This window comes from Cyprinus carpio, chromosome B3 (genome assembly GCF_018340385.1).
Source record: "Cyprinus carpio isolate SPL01 chromosome B3, ASM1834038v1, whole genome shotgun sequence".
Taxonomy (NCBI): domain Eukaryota; kingdom Metazoa; phylum Chordata; class Actinopteri; order Cypriniformes; family Cyprinidae; genus Cyprinus; species Cyprinus carpio.
Genome location: NC_056599.1, coordinates 28,431,749 through 28,449,405, shown reverse-complemented (window position 1 = coordinate 28,449,405; position 17,657 = coordinate 28,431,749). Strand labels below are relative to the sequence as shown.

At 40.9% G+C, this 17,657-nt stretch overlaps 1 long non-coding RNA gene across 1 annotated transcript; it reads right to left on the bottom strand.

The window, feature by feature from the left end:
- Nucleotides 1-11,529: 11,529 nt before the first annotated feature.
- On the bottom strand, nucleotides 11,530-17,466 carry LOC122136578. Its single transcript, XR_006154239.1, has 3 exons — nucleotides 17,164-17,466; nucleotides 16,811-17,030; nucleotides 11,530-11,556 (listed from the first exon to the last, which is right to left on the bottom strand). It is a non-coding gene; the product is annotated as an uncharacterized LOC122136578 (long non-coding RNA).
- Nucleotides 17,467-17,657: the final 191 nt, after the last annotated feature.

Below are 17,657 nucleotides of genomic sequence, written 5' to 3'. Positions count from 1 at the left end.
CGTTAAGGGCCAGGTGCTTTTCCCTGTTGCTAGGAGATGGCTCGCTGTTGCCGTGGCGCTGGTTGTTAGAGGCTGGTAGAGTGGTAAAGGAGAGGTGACCTGGGGGTAAAACAAGCGGGAGACAGGTTTACTGACCAGAGACTTGCTGATATACTGAAAGAGGAAGAGCACAAATTCATCTTCATCTGCATTTTAGCATTATATGATTGATAGTTGGATATATTGACATTATGGACATCAAACTGTAGTTGCTTAGCTAATTAAACAAATAGTGTGAGTGTTTATACAATATTGAGAATGTCTTGATATTTATGTAATTGCATATATATAGAGAGAGAGAGAGAATCATCAATTTTAGTATATAAAATATAAACAAAAGTATTTATCATTATATTAAATGTGTTAAATTACAATTACAAAATTACAACATCATAAAAAGTTTTAATTTTTTATGTAATTAACCATGTAAAAATTTTTAGAATATGGAATATAAACAAAAAAATCCATTTTTATTTTTATTATTCTTTATAAATTATAAAAAAATTTAAAGCCCTACTGGCTATCTAGGATTTGAGTACTGGCCAACGCAGGAACCGTGATAACACGACATATGGACAATATTAGCTGATATTCAGACATTTTGAGATTATTGCCATTTGTACATAAATTTGTCTGAATTAGCCAGTTGAAAGAAATAATCATTTTGCCTATTGATGGTTCTGAAATAAACTATATAAAATATTTTTTTTTTTCCCTGTTTTCAAACTGTTTTTTTAGTGAGTTTGCAGTAAATTGGTCCATGAAATCAGAATTGGAGTTTTGTGTATTTTTTCCATATGCACCAACTTAAAGGTAGCGTAGGCAATTGCTATCAGGATGTGAGAGAGACATTCAGCCAGCATAACAAAAAAATGTTTCTGAACCAAATCACCTACCCACCTTTAAAGACCCTCTAGCCTCTGGTACTCAGGGGCGTGTTCCAAATTTTTGTTCAATATATGCTATTTTAGCAGTTCATATTCTCACTGCTGTAATCCACAGGCTTGTAGCTGCTAGAGGTCATCTGCCACCGTACTCTCTGGAGTCAGAGTCAAATTGCAGACATGAAAATCTCATAAAAGGGTGTTTGTGTGTGAGTGAAGTTCAGTATTAGATCAACTGTCACAGCTTGTTAGATATTCTTACCACAGCAGATGCCAGTCAAGCTGCTCTCTCTACCGTTCCTCATCCACACCCTCACCAGTCTCCTCTCTCTCTTTCTCCCGCTCAGGTTGGTGACGGCCATGCGTAGGATGCAAGAGAGGACAACATTGGTAAAAATCATCCCTCACCACTGAGCCCCATGAAGGAAAGAGGAGAAGAAGAGATGCCAAGAAAGACGAGAAGAAGAAAGACGACAAGAAAGAGGGTGACAAAGAAGAAGGAAGACAAGCCGAAGGACGATGCCAGAAGGAGAGAGAAAAGGAGGAGAAGGAAGAGGCCAAGAAGGATGACAAGAAAGCAGAAAAAAGGAAGAAGCCAAGAAGAGGAGAACTGAGTGGAGGGAAACATTGTGGATGTGCTTTGTGTCTATGTCAGCGGTTTGGGAGTGGTTTGTGTGTGTGTGTGTGTGATGGTGTGTGTGTGGTGTGTGTGTGTTTGTGTGTGTGATTGGATGGGTGTATAGTGTAATTTAGCTTAACCCCAGTTGATTCCTGAAATTAGACTTTGCATTTCGCATCATTCAATCAATAGAAATTCCACACAACCACTTGCGTTCGAGGCCCAAACACACACACACACACTTTATACACCAAGGGAACACACGCACTTTACGTTCTGTTGTAACCCGGGAGTATTTATATTCCCGGTTCTTGCTGCAATCCTTTCTAACTATTTCAAATGACTGCATGCCACCAAGGCATGTTAGGGCAGTATTATCCTTTTTATACTATCACCGCCCGCAGTGTTTACTCACCACCGTCTTTTAATTATATAACAAAATAACCTTAAAATCGTACTACCCTTATCCTCTAACGGTATTCCAGCCAACTAATGCACTATAAAACTATCCCAACTGAAAATAAGTCTTTTGTATACGCAAACCAAAAACCACCCTCATCTCGCGTCATCCGATACAACCCCGTTACATGTGCTTGCGTATTCACCGTGTATATTGGCCTTTGTTGGTTCCCTTTTCATCGTCTGTTCTGAAGTGGTGCACTTGTTTGGATTTCGTCCATAAACGTCATCACAAGATGAAAGAGCTTTTTTTTTTTTTCTGCCCACCTTGGCATGCAAAACCAAAGAGCACCACCTACACTCCCATTGTTTTATGTATTTTTTCCCCCTTATTGGGCCAGACTCACTGACATGTACTCAATCCCCGCGCCCCCCCTTGAGGATCAGGTGTGGTTTCTGATTGGCCGAGAGGGACAAAACAGGCGTTCATTTATTGCGCTACACATGTGCACAACACAGACGTTACTCCAAAAACTAACAATGGTGGTTTTAGGGCTTCAGCGGATCATTGTTCCAATGTCATTAAAACCGGGGAAAGTGCCCAGGGTTTTAATGATTCTAGCTTGGCCAGGCGGACCAAATTATAGAACATTCTTTCCCAGCCGTTTTCCCCATCGTCTCTCTCGTTTGCAGATGTGGGGGACTCATAAACACAGGCGTGGCCTTTCATTCCAAGAGACCTCCTCCGGATTCCTCAGGATCCTGACGCTTTCCTCCGCCCCTTCTACATGATCATGCTGACCTTCGCCTCACATTAAAATATGATTCTCCACTCCGTCTGGCTTTTTCTAACTCCACTCTCTACCCATTTCGGCATTGGGGTTGGCATAGCAACAGCAGTTTAGGGCTAGTTAGGGATGACAGGTAGTTCTCACCCCACACTCGCGACGGACGCAAACAGACCCATTGCACTCCTTTATAACCATAAACTTTGGTGGTTTTACTTTCTGCATGCATTAGGAATGTGGCTACACCCTACTCTTAGACGTGCCATCAATCCCTCTCGGCTCCTCCTCCTCCCCTGTTTCATCAGAGCAGAAATCAACTTCCTCCGCTGGTGATTTATATGCATTGCAGTGCTATCATTCAAGTAATCAAGACTCCTGCTGACACTCTCTTTCTTTTCACACTGTGAGTCTGGTTCATTCAGTGAGTGTTAATGTGAAACAAAACCAGACCCCTTCGTTTATATGTGTGTTTGTTGTTGGGTGCTGAGTACGTGTGTTTCAATATTTGACTGTCTGTCCTCAGGTTGTTTGTCGGATTTAGATTCACCAACTGTTCGTTCTTTCTGTCTCTCTCTACCGCCCTCAGGCTAACGCCTTATGCTATGTCGCGTCTGGCATTTTAACAGTCTCTTTCTCTCCGTCCTCCGTCAGTTTCTAACTCTCACCACCCGCCCTCACTCATGTTTGAATATTTCCGGCCCCCGTGAACCGCCTGCATTGGTTTGCTGTCGTTTGCACTCAGCTTGCACTTATATAGGAATGGCAGTTCCACACCCAATCCACCGGATCTCTGGTTCCTGTCCTAGTGTTTTCACCCCGTTTTAGTCACATTCTTGTTCTCCCAACCACACACCCATTCTGTATGCGCCTCTAAAACCAAGAAACAGCGTTTGTACATGCATGGAGATGCTTAGGATGGCCGCATTGTTCGATGCATGCTCGTGTTTTACATAATCACTACGAGTGCAGATAAACCGTTCAGGCCCCCGAATGGCACTGGGGGTGGGTGTGGAACAGCCATTTTTGTTTTTTTGCACTAGTCTGAAGAGGTCACCATGTTCCAACTCGCTGAATCCCGATCCGGTTTTGAGTTTCGGATCCGAGGGATTGAGTTTCAGTTACTTGTTGTGTTCCGCTGGCGTCTTCCTGTTCCCTGTGGATGGTGATCCTAACTAACACTTCAGTGAAAAAATATCCGTCCTCTTTCGTATTATTGGTTTAATTTTTTTTGTGTTTGATTTGTTTTTGTGGTCTGCATTTCAGTCGTTCCTTAGTTCAAATGGCCTTTGCTGGCAGTTCCTCTAAAAAATGTCGATGAATCGTGATTTTTGTTGGTCCCTGACCGAGTGTGCCAAACTTTTCGTGAGGCATGACCTTCGCTATAACTGTGTGACTTACTGTAGCTGAATAAAAAAAAAAAAAAACGAAGAAAATGAAAGATAAGAAAAAAAACCTAACCGTCTGTGGTTTTGTCAAAATGACCTTGCAGTAAAAGATCTTGAGATTCTGAATTCGCTCCTGTCGTGTGTGGGTTCGACTACTGCCCTGATGTATTGGTGTGGCTGACTGATTTCGGGGAATTTTGTTTTTCCGCTAACGTACGAATACCATTGCAAAACCTCTCGTTCTCACCTGTGGCCTCAGTCGTAGACCAACACCAGATTGCCTCCAACGCATGTTTTACACGCACGTAGACAGTAGTTCGTCCCCAAACGCCGTCTCAGCTCTGCTGGTCATGAAGGGCTGGAATCTCATTACCACTGATTTCTGAAACCCCCCAGATCAGGTGTACTATTGTTTACGGATGCACTTTTGTGTATCATGTGGTGGTCATAGGAAATTAAGCATATTTTCTGACCTATGACCTGAGGTAACCCAACAAAAAGATCCAGCAGCAGTCAGACCGAACGAATGATTCACTGTCTGTTGTAGTTTCAAAGCCATTTCAGGATTTGCTGCCTATACGTTAACGTTTGTTTTTTGTTCTCAGTGAATGTACAGTACGTAAATTAATCGCCATCCTGCAAAAAAAAAAAAAAGGATAGTTCACCTAAAAATGAGAAATTGTCATTATTACTCGCCTCGTGTCGTTTTCAGGACCTGTGAGACTTTCTTTATCTGTGAAGCATAAAAGAAGATATTTTTTGTCCATGCAATGGAAGTCAATGGGAAACAAAAGAAACGGTTTTGTTCCCACACATTCTTTCAAACTGATATTTTTTTGTGCAGAAGAAAGAGTCATGCAGGTTGGGAACGACCGTAAATAATCACAGAATTTTCATTTTTGGGGTGGAACTATGCCTTTAACATCTAGTCTTAGAGGCCCCGTTCTCACGAGCAAACCCTGCTGTGTTTTCATTTCCCAGACGATCCATGCCAAGCGACATTCCGGTTCTGGAACTCATCTCGGCTGCTGATGACATCAGAGCTTTCGCTGTTCATCGATCGGTTTTCATCCCTAGTTCTGTCTGCATTGGCTAGTGTTAAAGCACCGCTGGTCCGTTTCAGAGACTGTTCGGAGGGCACCTACACCCAAAAACAATCCACATCTGGGCTGGGATGCTCACTTTAAATCTCTCAAGTTTATACATTAGTTATTATAGCATGATGGTTTGGAGAGTAGTCTCTTCCTCGTCCTTTATTTTTTTTTTGAGCTCCACAATTGAGCTCAGCTGCAGGTGCGAGGGTCTCTCGTGGATATATAATTGTGCGACTGGGAGCCAGAGAGAGGCTCGGATCGAGCCAAGCTGCTTCCTTCCTCAGGCTCTCTCAATCCAATAGCTTTCCCAAAACAGGAAACGCCCCTCAGGTTTGCAGAGTGCAGAATTCCTGCTGCAAATGCAGCCTTAACCAGCGCTAAATCGCATCATGCCTAGACGTTTTTTAGGATGTTAGATACGCAAACATAGTGCAGTTTGGTGTGCCTACAGTGAAATGTATTTATTAATTTATGCGTTAATGAAACCACTAATGAAATGAAGCTTCGAAAGGCTTTTAGCTCTAAATTTCTACGGCTGATGTATTTGCCTTCTCTTTGTCTGGCACATATGAGAAACAGTGAGTCATTGTGGACTGTTTCACTCACACCACGCTCAGCGTAACAGGTCTATCTTTGTCTCGCATTTTTTTGTTTTTTTTTTTTTTTTTTTTGTGAATGCACACTGCACACATCGTCGCTGTCTTAATAATGCACTTTTTTATGTACATTTCGGATGCATACTGTGGCGTTAATAAAGATGCATGGTGACTTTTGAGACATTTCGGAAAGCTCTCGAGTCACAAAAGTTTCCGTTTGCACTCTGTGAATTACAGTTCCAACTTTCCTGCTTGGCTTTTTGACTGATGAAGAGCATCAATAAGAGGCCCCAGCTTACATTTCTGTTCACTGATTGGTTTAAATTCAAACCCCACCCCTATCCGCAAGCATTTAAGGCTCCTCCCCCTCCACAACACGTCAGAGAAGCACGCACGGGTTGTTTTTTGTTGTTGTGGTTTGTTTCTTGAAAGCCCTCCATCAACGGTTCTTCATTTAATTTTTTGGAGAATCTGAAGTGCTGCTGTTTCTGTGCTTGACTCTGGGTTGGTTGGATTGGACTGTGCGTGTGGTCATGAGGACCGTAGAGTTCATAACGCTTCTGTGTGTGATGTGACCATTTTGCCTTACCATGTTTTCCAGGACTATTAAAGAGCATAACTAAAAGAGTTGTTTTACGGAGTCGTTATTAAACATCCGTTCAGCCATACAGAGGTTTAATGGAAGGGGATTTATTTCAGTCTGAACTGAGGTAATGTAGAGAGAGTAAGGTTGAAACCAAAAAATATGGTATTTTTCCTATTACTGATGTGGTAAGTGGAACTTAATTTACATGGAAAAACAAGTTGCTTTTTCATACCTGTTGTCAAGTGTTTTTTACGTGTTTTTTATACAAACCACAGTCAGTTTTGCTACAACAAGAATTAATACATTATTTTCCTTCTCATTTGAATGTGTTTTAGGGATGTTTCCAGTAGAAACATCTTAACAAGACAAAGATACTGGAACAATCATTTTATTTATTTATAGAGTAGCGAAAAAATCGGGAAAATCCCACTACTGAATTAATACAAACAGTAAAAAATTCAGTTCTTAAAAATAGAGCCATGAGTTCTCCTTTTACATTGTCCCCTACCATGTCCAGTTGTTTTTTCTTTACTCCTGTGCTCTCGTTTCTCTAGAGTTGTACTGCACTCTAGTGTTTTCGTCTTCTGAGTTGCCAATGAAAACGCTTCATGTCCTTGGTGGGCTTCATTAAGACACAGTGGGCAGATGAACCGGTGGTCTGTCCGACAAGAAAACTCCAATAGCCTGTTTGTTGTGGCAAACAAAGATTTCCTTTAGGTCCCCGTTACCAACAATAACTGTGGTGCTTTTCTCTTGGATAGTCATTGTTATGATATCTCAGGTGGGGCCCTGCAGCACAAATCCTCACTTTCTGGACACATCTTTGATGTTTTTTGGAGTTTTTTTTGCTGTGCAGCTTTTTCTCTGCATGCGTCCAGTCCATCATAACGTGTAGGTGGAGGATCCGGAAGGCCTGTGTTTTTAAAAACCGCTCCACCACTTCTGCAACATGTGTGTTTTTGTTGAGGTTCAGGGTCGAGGCGAGAAGGTCTTCCTGCACTGAGGCAGCTGTAACCCGTGTCTGTTGCGGCTGCCCATTTTATCCCAAGTAGTCTTTAACACAGCTCATGCAGTAGTTGTGTGTCCACAGGGAATCGTCACTGGATCCTGGAGTGCGTTCCAGACAGATGGGACAGTTGAACGGATCGAGGTCTTCTAAACCAACTCCTCCTCTGCCATTTCACACAGTGAAATCTTAAACTACAATATTAAGCTGTAATAAATTCAGTGTTCTCTCTCTACACCACCGTAAGCTACATAATCAGTTCCATACCGAGCAAGTGATTGCAAGAGAAGGAGAAAAAGGGGAACAAGTATGTGTTTAGAGTACATAACCTGTTTGACAGGTTCAGTCAGGCCGTCAACAAAGTAATTTATGTTCATTGCTTTTTCCTGAGAATAAATACGCTACCAGCCAAAACTTATGACGTACCCCGCCCACATTTTAGAGTAGGAAAAAGTCATCAAAACTACTAAAGAACCTAGTGCCTAAGAACCTAAGTGTATCTTTTTAAAAATAAAAAAATATTGGGAAAAAAATGTAACTGATTTTTGAGCTTCTTTACACATTTTTCATCCCTGTGTTCTTGTGCTTGGCAAGATATATAGACAGACAGGACAGCTGTGGTGAGCTGTCTTTCAAAAATATCTCTTATGCTTACTACATCTGCATTCATTTGGTCAAGAATAATACTTAAAACAGAATATAATTTTAATATCTTTTTTTTTTATATATTTTAAAAAAAATGTTATTTCTGTGATGCAAAGCGGAATTTTCAGCATCATTACCCCAGTCTTCACATGATTCCTTCAGAAACTCATTCTAATATGCTGATTTGAGGCTCAATAAAACATTCGTTTATTATCAAAATGTTCATAACAGTTGTGTGTTCTTAGTATTTTTTATGGAAACATCCTTTTTATGACTCTTTTGATTATAGAAAGTTCAAAAGAACAGCATTGTTTGAAAAGATAAATCTTTTGTAACAAAATGTGTGCTCAATAAAAGTTTTTTTTTTTTTGAAAAACGACAAAATTTTAAGCATGGGCCTTTAGATCAAACAGCTGATCAAGAGAAACATACATTGCTTTGTTCAACCTTTTGAAATGTATTTATTCTTGGATGATCCTTAGGTTTGGTCACTTTATGAGAACATTTAGAAAAAAAAGCTGTTGCTGAAACTGGCCCCTATATGTACAAGAAATAAAATTACACAGAGCTCAACAGCTACCTCTGCAAGCTGCAAACATAATTCAGTTTTGCCAACACTATAATCAAGTGCATAGTATACATTTACATAAAATCAAGAATAATTTGTTAAAACAATGTTGTAGCCATATTCACAATCTTCGTGGTAACAATGTCAAACAGCATGTTACAAATTACAATAAGTTTTTATCCACGATATTAACCCACACACAACTACAGAGCTTGGGAGAAAGCATTGTTTTGTACTGCCAGCAGCTGCTGGTGCAGTCCACGCAGAAACTCACTGTCCGCAGGGAATTGTTGCAGGACCGCTGAGTTGCTCTTGGAGCAGCAGACCTCTCAGCTCAGCCATTTTGATGAAGACAATGCAGTGAGAGACCAGGAATACTGCCAAAGGGAAGGTTTTCTGCTCTGAAAGCAGAGGACTGTGGGGATCGGATCTGTGCTGGCTGGGTGTTGAGTAGAGATGCAGGGAAACAAACCAGAGGGCACAAACTGATCACGTTCAATATGTTATGACACAATATCAACAGTTTCTTTTAAACAACTGCTGAACATTAACTTATTTTGGAAAGTTACTAACATGCTTCATTTTTAATATATAACATTAAATCTGTCTTTTGTCTGTCTGTCAGTCATTCGTCTGTCTGTCTGTCTGTCTGTCTGTCTGTCGGTCTATCTGTCTGTCTGTCTGTCTGTTCTGTCTGTCTGTACCTGTCTATCTATCTATCTGTCTGTCTGTCTGTCTGTCTGAGTCTGTCTGTCTGTTCTATCTATCATCTGGCTGTCTATCCATCATACATACATACATCTCTCCGTCTGTCTGTCTGTCTGTCTATCTATCTATCTATCTATCTATCTATCTATCTATCTATCTATCTATCTATCTATCTATCTATCTATCTATCTGTCTATCTATCTGTCTGTCTGTCTGGTCTGTCTGTCTGTCTGTCCATCTATACATACATATATCTCCGTCTGTCTGTCTGTCTGTTCTGTCTGTCTGTCTGTCTGTCTATCTATCTATCTATCTATCTATCTATCTATCTATCTATCTATCTATCGTCTGTCTGTCTATCCATCTATACATACATATATCTCCGTCTGTCTGTCTGTGTGTCTATCTATCTGTCTATCTGTCTGTCTGGTCTGTCTATCCATGTATACCTATCTATCTATCTATCTATCTATACATACATGTATGTGTTTTATATTTTTTTTTGTTTTTTTTTTTTTATTTATCTGATTTTTTGTTTTGTATTTTTTTTTATTTTTTTGACTTTATCATCTCTCTCTATCTGTCTGTCTGTCGTCTGTCCATCTATACATATCTCATCTATCTATCTATCTATCTATCTATCTATCTATCTGTCTATCCATCTATACATACATATATCTCTCTCTCTATCTGTCTGTCTATCCATCTATACATACAGTCCTCTCCGTCTATCTATCTATCTATCTATCTATCTATCTATCTATCTATCTATCTATCTATCTATCTATCTATCTATCTATCTATACCGACTTGGCCACAGATATTAATACTTTAAGCTGATTCATGCAAATATTTCAGTTAAATTCCATAAGCTCCACAATTTTGTCATGATGAGAGCTCAACACTGACTTCAAATGCCCAGTTGGATTTTGTCCTGTTGCAGTCACTACATTCAACATAATGGTTTGTTTGAGGGTGAAATTTTTAAGCTGTCTCTTTAAATTTCCTGATGGCTGTAGCGGTCAGTGTTTTGGTTGAGAGCTGGTCTTTCTGCACTCAGGGCAGCTGTACCCTGTCGCTTTGTGTTGATCCCACTCTGCCTGATGCAGGCCGTACAGTAGTGTTCATCCTGGAGAAGGTCCAGACAGTCTCAGAACTGAGCTACTAATGACTGAGTGAATCTCCAGCCTCTGTTTGTATTAGGACAGATTCAAAGAGAAAGAAAGAGAAAAGCCGAATACGACCCTTTAGCTTTGATTGCTTTTGACACATTAGGAAAAGCACAGGAATGTTGCTGTACTTGTTTTTGTACAGTGGAAAGAAGGAACAATGAAAATATTGATAAGATTCATGTGTATACGGTATAATGCACAGTAAAAACTCATTTTACTGGAATGAATTTATTCAGCCTACAGACATATGAGCCATATCATTAAAAGCAGGGTTTTCAAAAATTAAGAAGGTAATGTTTAGACAAGAGTTTAGAGTAGAGTATTCAGTGCACCTTTGAAAACTTACAATGCCATAATAACCGAAAATCGAATGAACACTTTTGCATTACCAATAATGCCCTAGCATTGTGGTCGCATGTTTTTGCAAAAAAAATAGAAAATAAATTCTAGCGAGCCCAAATATGCTTATTCAAAATCTGTTACATATGATGCACCTTCCTTACGGTTTTACAACAAAAATAATACACAGATTCAATATTCATGAAAGATCAGAGATTTGCTGGACTGTTGAATTTTAATTATAGAGTGACTAACAAAAACATCTCTCAAACAAGATCATTGTTCAATTAAAAGCATACTCAACTGATTCAGAATATACAGCAGCATTATGTTGAGCATTACTGATGCTATACATTAATACAGATTTAAAACATGATTATAGAATGAAAATGGCACTTTAAAATGAGTACAAAAGTACATAAACAACAACAATAACTGTTAATAGAAATACTGCATAAACATTCAAATAAACGGATTAAGTAGTCTTTTACAATCAGTATTATATTTAGATTATTTACATTGATTTTTACTTGATTTACATTTCTAGGAAGGAAATATATAAAAAGAAGTATGCACACTTTACTATTATTTGTGGTTTTTATGATTGTGTTATTCTTCAAGGTCAGGATTTTGGCTTGATCTTGACTTATTGCAGGTACTCCTTCAATCCCATGAGCCACCAGTGCCCTCACACAAGTGAGGTAAGGTATGTCGAGTCTGGATATCCACTGTTGCACACAAACAAATATTTTCAAAATTCACACAAAAAAGTTGAAACTGGATATTTTAAATGTCAAATTAATGCATTCTGAGAAATTAAGCATTCTTTCTCCCAGTCCCACACTTATTAAATATAATAAATATACTAAATGTTGATTTATCCTTCAGGCCTGCAGTTTTTTAAACATGTTTAAAAAACTTTCTTACAAGGTTTTCTTTAGTAAAAAGCCCTATGCCATCATTTTTTAAAATACATTTATATCATACTAACTATACAACAAATCCATTAACATATTTAGTGGCATAATCTCTCAAGATTTACTGATACAAAATTATAATGAAACTTTTTTGGAGTATTTCTTTTATTGCACAATGCAAATGTGTCTTAATATTAATGGCTGACATGTTTTTAATATCACTATTAATAAGAACTGTATAATATCTGCATAATAACATCTTTAAATGCAAGATATTTAAAGTGTACCTGAAGTATACACAATCAAATATACTTAAGTATATATTTAGTTGGACCACAATTAAAGTGCATTAAGTACATAATTAGTTGTTCCAGTTTAGCAGACACCAAAAATATACTTAAGTTTTAATATATTAAAAGTACAATTGTAAGTTTTTTTTTTATCAAGCCCATACATTAAATATGTTAAAGTGCCCCTATTATTGATTTTTGAAATTACCTTTCATGCAGTGTGTAACACAGCTCTAAGTGAATGAATATTATATTTATATTTACATTTACATATTTATACCCCCCCACTTGGTTGTGCGTGCAGACCCGGGAAAAAACTAACATAACCTCGTTCCCTGAGATGAGGGAACGAGACCATTGCTATGGGAAATTACCCCTTTTCTCCAAATACTATTGAAGCCTTATTGAATCATGCCATCAAACTGGCCAATGGTTGTTCAAGCATGCAAAATATGAGGGGCTCCGCACTCTATATAAAGCAGCGATTGTACATCATCCATTCAGAATCTTGACTGAAGCGCTTGGCATTCTAAGATCCTGAGCTTGGTAACACGGCACTAAGAGCAATGTCTCATTCCCTCATCTCAGGGAACTGAGGTTACGTTAGTAACCAAGAGCATGGTCCCTTTCGATTCGGTCACTCAACATTGCTATGGGAAACGTATAAATTTCCGCCGTGTGCACAGCGATGGAGCCTGGCTCGACTAAGTATGGTCAAGTTTCACATACGGAACCGTAATGAGAGAGCGGCAATAATATTAGTAGAAACCACTGAGGAAAGCAGCTCAGATCATAAACTGAGGCTGAGAAGGTGCGTGCGATAGATAGACAGCACATGTGATGCAAGCGACGACACATCTAGGTTATAAAACCTCGCTAAAATGCTGGGTGATGACAAGCCTGGCCGCCATGCAAATGTACTGAATAGATATGCCCATTTGCCCCAGGCCCACGGGAACGCGAGTCCGAGGGTTAAGTGGGCCTGAACCCCTATAGGACATCTCACGCACTTAGAGCCAAAAAGCCAAAGCAATTGTGTCGATGATCCAGTGTTACAGCCTTTGTCTGGACACAGGCAGGCGTTTTTGTGCGTCCTCCAAATGCATACATACAACTAGCTGCTTCAAGAGCCTGAACTGTATAGAGCGCTCGGTATAAATGCACACTGCACTTACAGGGCACAGCAAGAGTGCATTGAGTGGCTCCGGCCTGGCCAGTGTTTCTGGGCGGAAAGCAGATAGTGTTATGACCTGCGCTTTAAATGAAGTCAAAAGCACTTTAGACTTTTCCTAGGCTTTAAGTTGAGTCTGCAATCACCTGTCCCGAACTCAATACACGCGTTGTCAATTGACAGTGCCTGCAGGTCCCCAGCTCGCTTAACAGAGGACAGCGCGAGCAGGAGTGCTGTCTTGAAAGAGAGCACATGCAAGCTCGCTGATTGTATGGGCTCGCACAGGCCTTTTTTTTTTGAAGAAAGGCAAGAATTATTGGTATTGGTAGTTGAATGGGCCTTCGCCTTGTGACCCCGCACCAATTTGTGAAAACACTCCATTAATGTGCTTAAAGACGTCTAGTGGAAGGAGACCTAGCCTCAGACATAGTGTTCAACACGCGGTGAGGAAGTGCATCCTTTACAAGCAGCTCCGTCGAGCAGCCAGACATGAAGAAGGCTCCATGACTCCGGATTTGGATGCTATATGGTTAACTGTGCTTGAGAGAGGAGGTCTCGCTTCAGTGGGATAGACGACGTGGGGCTACCAGCATCTCCACCAGTTCTGGGTACCACGGCTGATTGGGCCATTTCGCTGCCACTAACAGAACAGATTTGTTTTCCTATCTGATTTTGCAAAGCACGAGAGGCAGAAGTTTCCCTGGAGGAAAAGCATACTTGCTTACTTTCGGCCAGCTGTGAGCTAGTGCATCCAGTCCCAGTGATCCACCTCTGCCCTGCCGAATACACACTCCAAATCATATTGACTTTAAAAGGGTGTAATCTCCACTTTCCGTGGACTACCCCGCTCCTCGACAGTAAATCCAAGCCATGATTCAGGTGTCTGGGGACATGTACTCCCCGGATGGAGAGGTGTCGATCTTGCCCACAGAAGAAGGTCTCTTGCCAGCCGCAGCAGCGGCCACGAGCTCACGCTACCCTTGGTGATTTATAGACACTACCACTGTCATGCTGTCAGTTCTGATGAGAACGTGATGGTGGAGAATGTCCGGAAGAAAGCACTCGAGCACTAGGTGTACAGCACGGAGCTCCAGACAGTTTATGTGCCACAACTTCTCTGTTTCTGACCACATCCCGAAGGCTGGTCTGCCGTTGCATACAGCTTCCCAGCCCATGCTCCATGCATCTGTTGTAACAGTCTTTCTCCCGATCCACTTGGCCAATAAGAACACACTGGCGATACAGAGTCATATATCGCGCCAAGGGGTCAGCACAACCCAGCAATCACGCGTCACTTTGATACACAAGGTGCCCGTGAAGGCGCCATGCACTCTGTGGCACCCGGCACTTTAGCCAGAGCTGAAGCGCTCGCATATGTATGAGCCCTAGTTTGCACACTGTCGAGGTGGCAGCCATCCTGGTCAAGCGTCCTCTGAAAGCATTTCGGCAGGGAGAGTGACCTAACTTTAATACTGCGAGAGAGCTGATCAGTTTTTGTGAGCGTTCCTCCGACAGACACGCTCGCATATTGATTGAAATTTAGCTCCACTCCTAAAAGGGAGACATCCTGGCTCGGTACCAGCATGCTCTTTTGCATATTCAGTTAGCCCTAAAAGCTTTTTAAGATGCTGAGCTTGTCGCTGAGCAGTGCGCTCAGGGTAGGGCCGTGAATTGGTACGTTATCCCCTCGAATGCAAATCTCAGGAAACGCCCGTGGGGCTACCTGAATCTGAAAATAAGCATCCTTTAAATCCACAGAGATAAACCAATCTCTCGGTCTGATGCGTGAGAGGATTTGTCTAAGCGTAATCATTTAGAACAAGCACTTTGAAAGCGCGCGGTCTCAGGTCCAAGATTGGGCAGAGTCCGCCGTCTTTCTTTGGTACCAGAAAATAGCGACTGTTGAAGCCGCTCTCGTGGTCTGCTAGGGGCACTGTCTCTCACAAGCGTGTTTTGAGAAGGAGGTTGTATATTTCCTCTAGCGGAACTGAGGCTTTTCACTCCCGTACAGTGGTCATTAACACACCATTGAAACGGGGTGGCCTGCGGAAGAACTGAAGCATGTAGCTGTTCTTTATTGATTTCATAACCCACTCTGATACCCCTGGCAGTGCCTGCCACGCTTCTGTGAACTGTGACAGCAGGCGAAGCGGGCTGCACACCCTGAGGATAACTCGCCGTTGGGGGGCGGGGAGAGTTTAAATACCACACGTGTGTGAGAGTGAGTGAGAGGGGAGTGAGTGGGGGAGAATTGCTCTGATATTAAGGTGAGTTTTGAATGTTTTACGACTTTATTGCACTGCATAGTGAAACAGTCAAACACAAACATGACAATTGCTCTCGCCGCCTGCAACAGGCAGGGGCATGGTGAACACACAGCGAAGCGAGCAGACTTTTTCAGTGACTCGTCTTCGGCGCTGGGTGCAGACGCGGGCTCTTTTTCCTCTCCTCCGAGACAGCATCAGGAACGTGGCTTTGATTCTTGTGCCGGTGGGGTGCCGGTGAAAGTAGAGTAATTATTTTAAACACTTGCCGTCATGTACTCTGGAGCCTACTGTAGCATGCAAAATACATATTGAGTTGTGTGTATTGTGTTCGCTCTGCACAGCTTGTAGGTCTCTGTCTAACAGCAATATCTGTTTACTCGCAATTGTCTAGAAATGTATGGATGAATAGTAAATGTTTGTCGTTGTTATTACTTGTAGTTCTGATAAAGAATAGAGCAATACATTAGTGTACAAACTGCAGTGCTTTATCAATACGTTTCTGCATAAGGCCAACACATATAACATGGCTGTATGGGTGTTTACCACCAAGCTGTGGGCTAAGTAATGGTGATGGGCATTCTGTTATTGACCTGCGCTGCACGCAGTAGACCAATCACAACAGACTGGGTCATCAGACCAATCACCGCAGTTTAGCGTCACGCAAAGGAGGAGTTTGGAAAAATGAATCGTTAAAACTAACCGTTTTGGGAGTCATTGAGCAAAAAAGGAAAATATAAATGCATATTTTAAGACAATGAAATTGTTAATTGTGCCCCTGCATGCATGTCAACCTGTTGTTGGGGACTCCCAAAACCAAAATATGAACCTTTGATTACCCATAATAGGAGCGCTTTAATGTATTTTACATTCTATTAATCTGTTTGAATTGAATTCCTTATCAAAATTTAAATTACAATTCTGAGTCCCTTTTGCAAAACTTAATTTCAATAAAAAAATTTAAAACTGGAATTTTTTAAAAAGCATGACACCTCAACTGGCAATGTCTGAGTGAATGCAAATGTTTTAAACCACTGCCATGGATATGCCTGGTCACAGTCATTGTAACAGATTATTACCTAATAATAAAAATGGCTACTCTCTACTACAAAAGAGATCCTTTTTTGTTAGGCACTGTAGTTGGGGCAATCACCCCTGTGGTTAAGCTAACAAGCACTAACACATCCTTACTAAAGTTATATTAGGAAAACATAAGTTAAAAGACTAATTAGTACTTTCTAAAATCATAGAAAATCACACATCAACATGTCTATGCCACCAGCCATGGTATAATTATCTTTGCAAGCTTAGTGTTTGTTCAGCTTAGCATCTGGACTCACCCACTCTTTCCTCCATCCACCCTGGTCTTGTGGGGGATCCTGCCCCAGGGTTACTTTTGCATCACCACCAGCCTTCTTGCCTGAGCTAATAGTTAAATGTTAGGCCTTGAATAAATGCCTTTTCCAGGCAAGGCAATAAACTCCGTCCCTTTGGGTTGAGTGGCAGATAAGCCACAAATTGACCACCCTCGAATGGTGACCCAGGACAGGGATCCTTGTCCTAGAAGAGATGTGTAAGGCACAGAAATTAAAAGGTAATACTATATTATATAACTGATATTATAATATATTTTGCACAGTTATATGTCTAGAATGCTTTACTTAAACTAAGATATAATACACAAAGCTAATACCCCTTGTATGCCATCAGATATGCAGTATGTGATCTTGGCCGTTGTGTATTTGTTATAGCCTGGAAGACTCAAAGTCATCTCCACACATGTCATAGTGCCTTGGATGCCCTTATGTTCTTTGCTGTCCTCTTGTCGTGAATGCTGCTCTTGAGTCTGATGTTCCTGTTGTGTATCTTTTGAGCTACAACTTTGAAACGGATCCCCCAGAACCTTCTTCTCAGAGTTCATCTCCTCTTTTCCACACACTCGGCAGTATTTATGCAGTTGTAGGCAGTCAGAGCAAAGGATGACCACACAGATGGTTCCGTTTCACATTTGCATTATTTGCTCCACACAAGCATTGTTCTGAAACAATAGATGACAGCAGATTGGTCTGTTTCAAAGTCATTGAGGTATCTTGTTTTTTTTTGTATGCTTCAAGTGGTAAAGAAGTGGCCCATCATTTTTCTGTCTTGTTGTGTCTTCTTTGGCATAAGTAAATTGGCTTTGTGAGT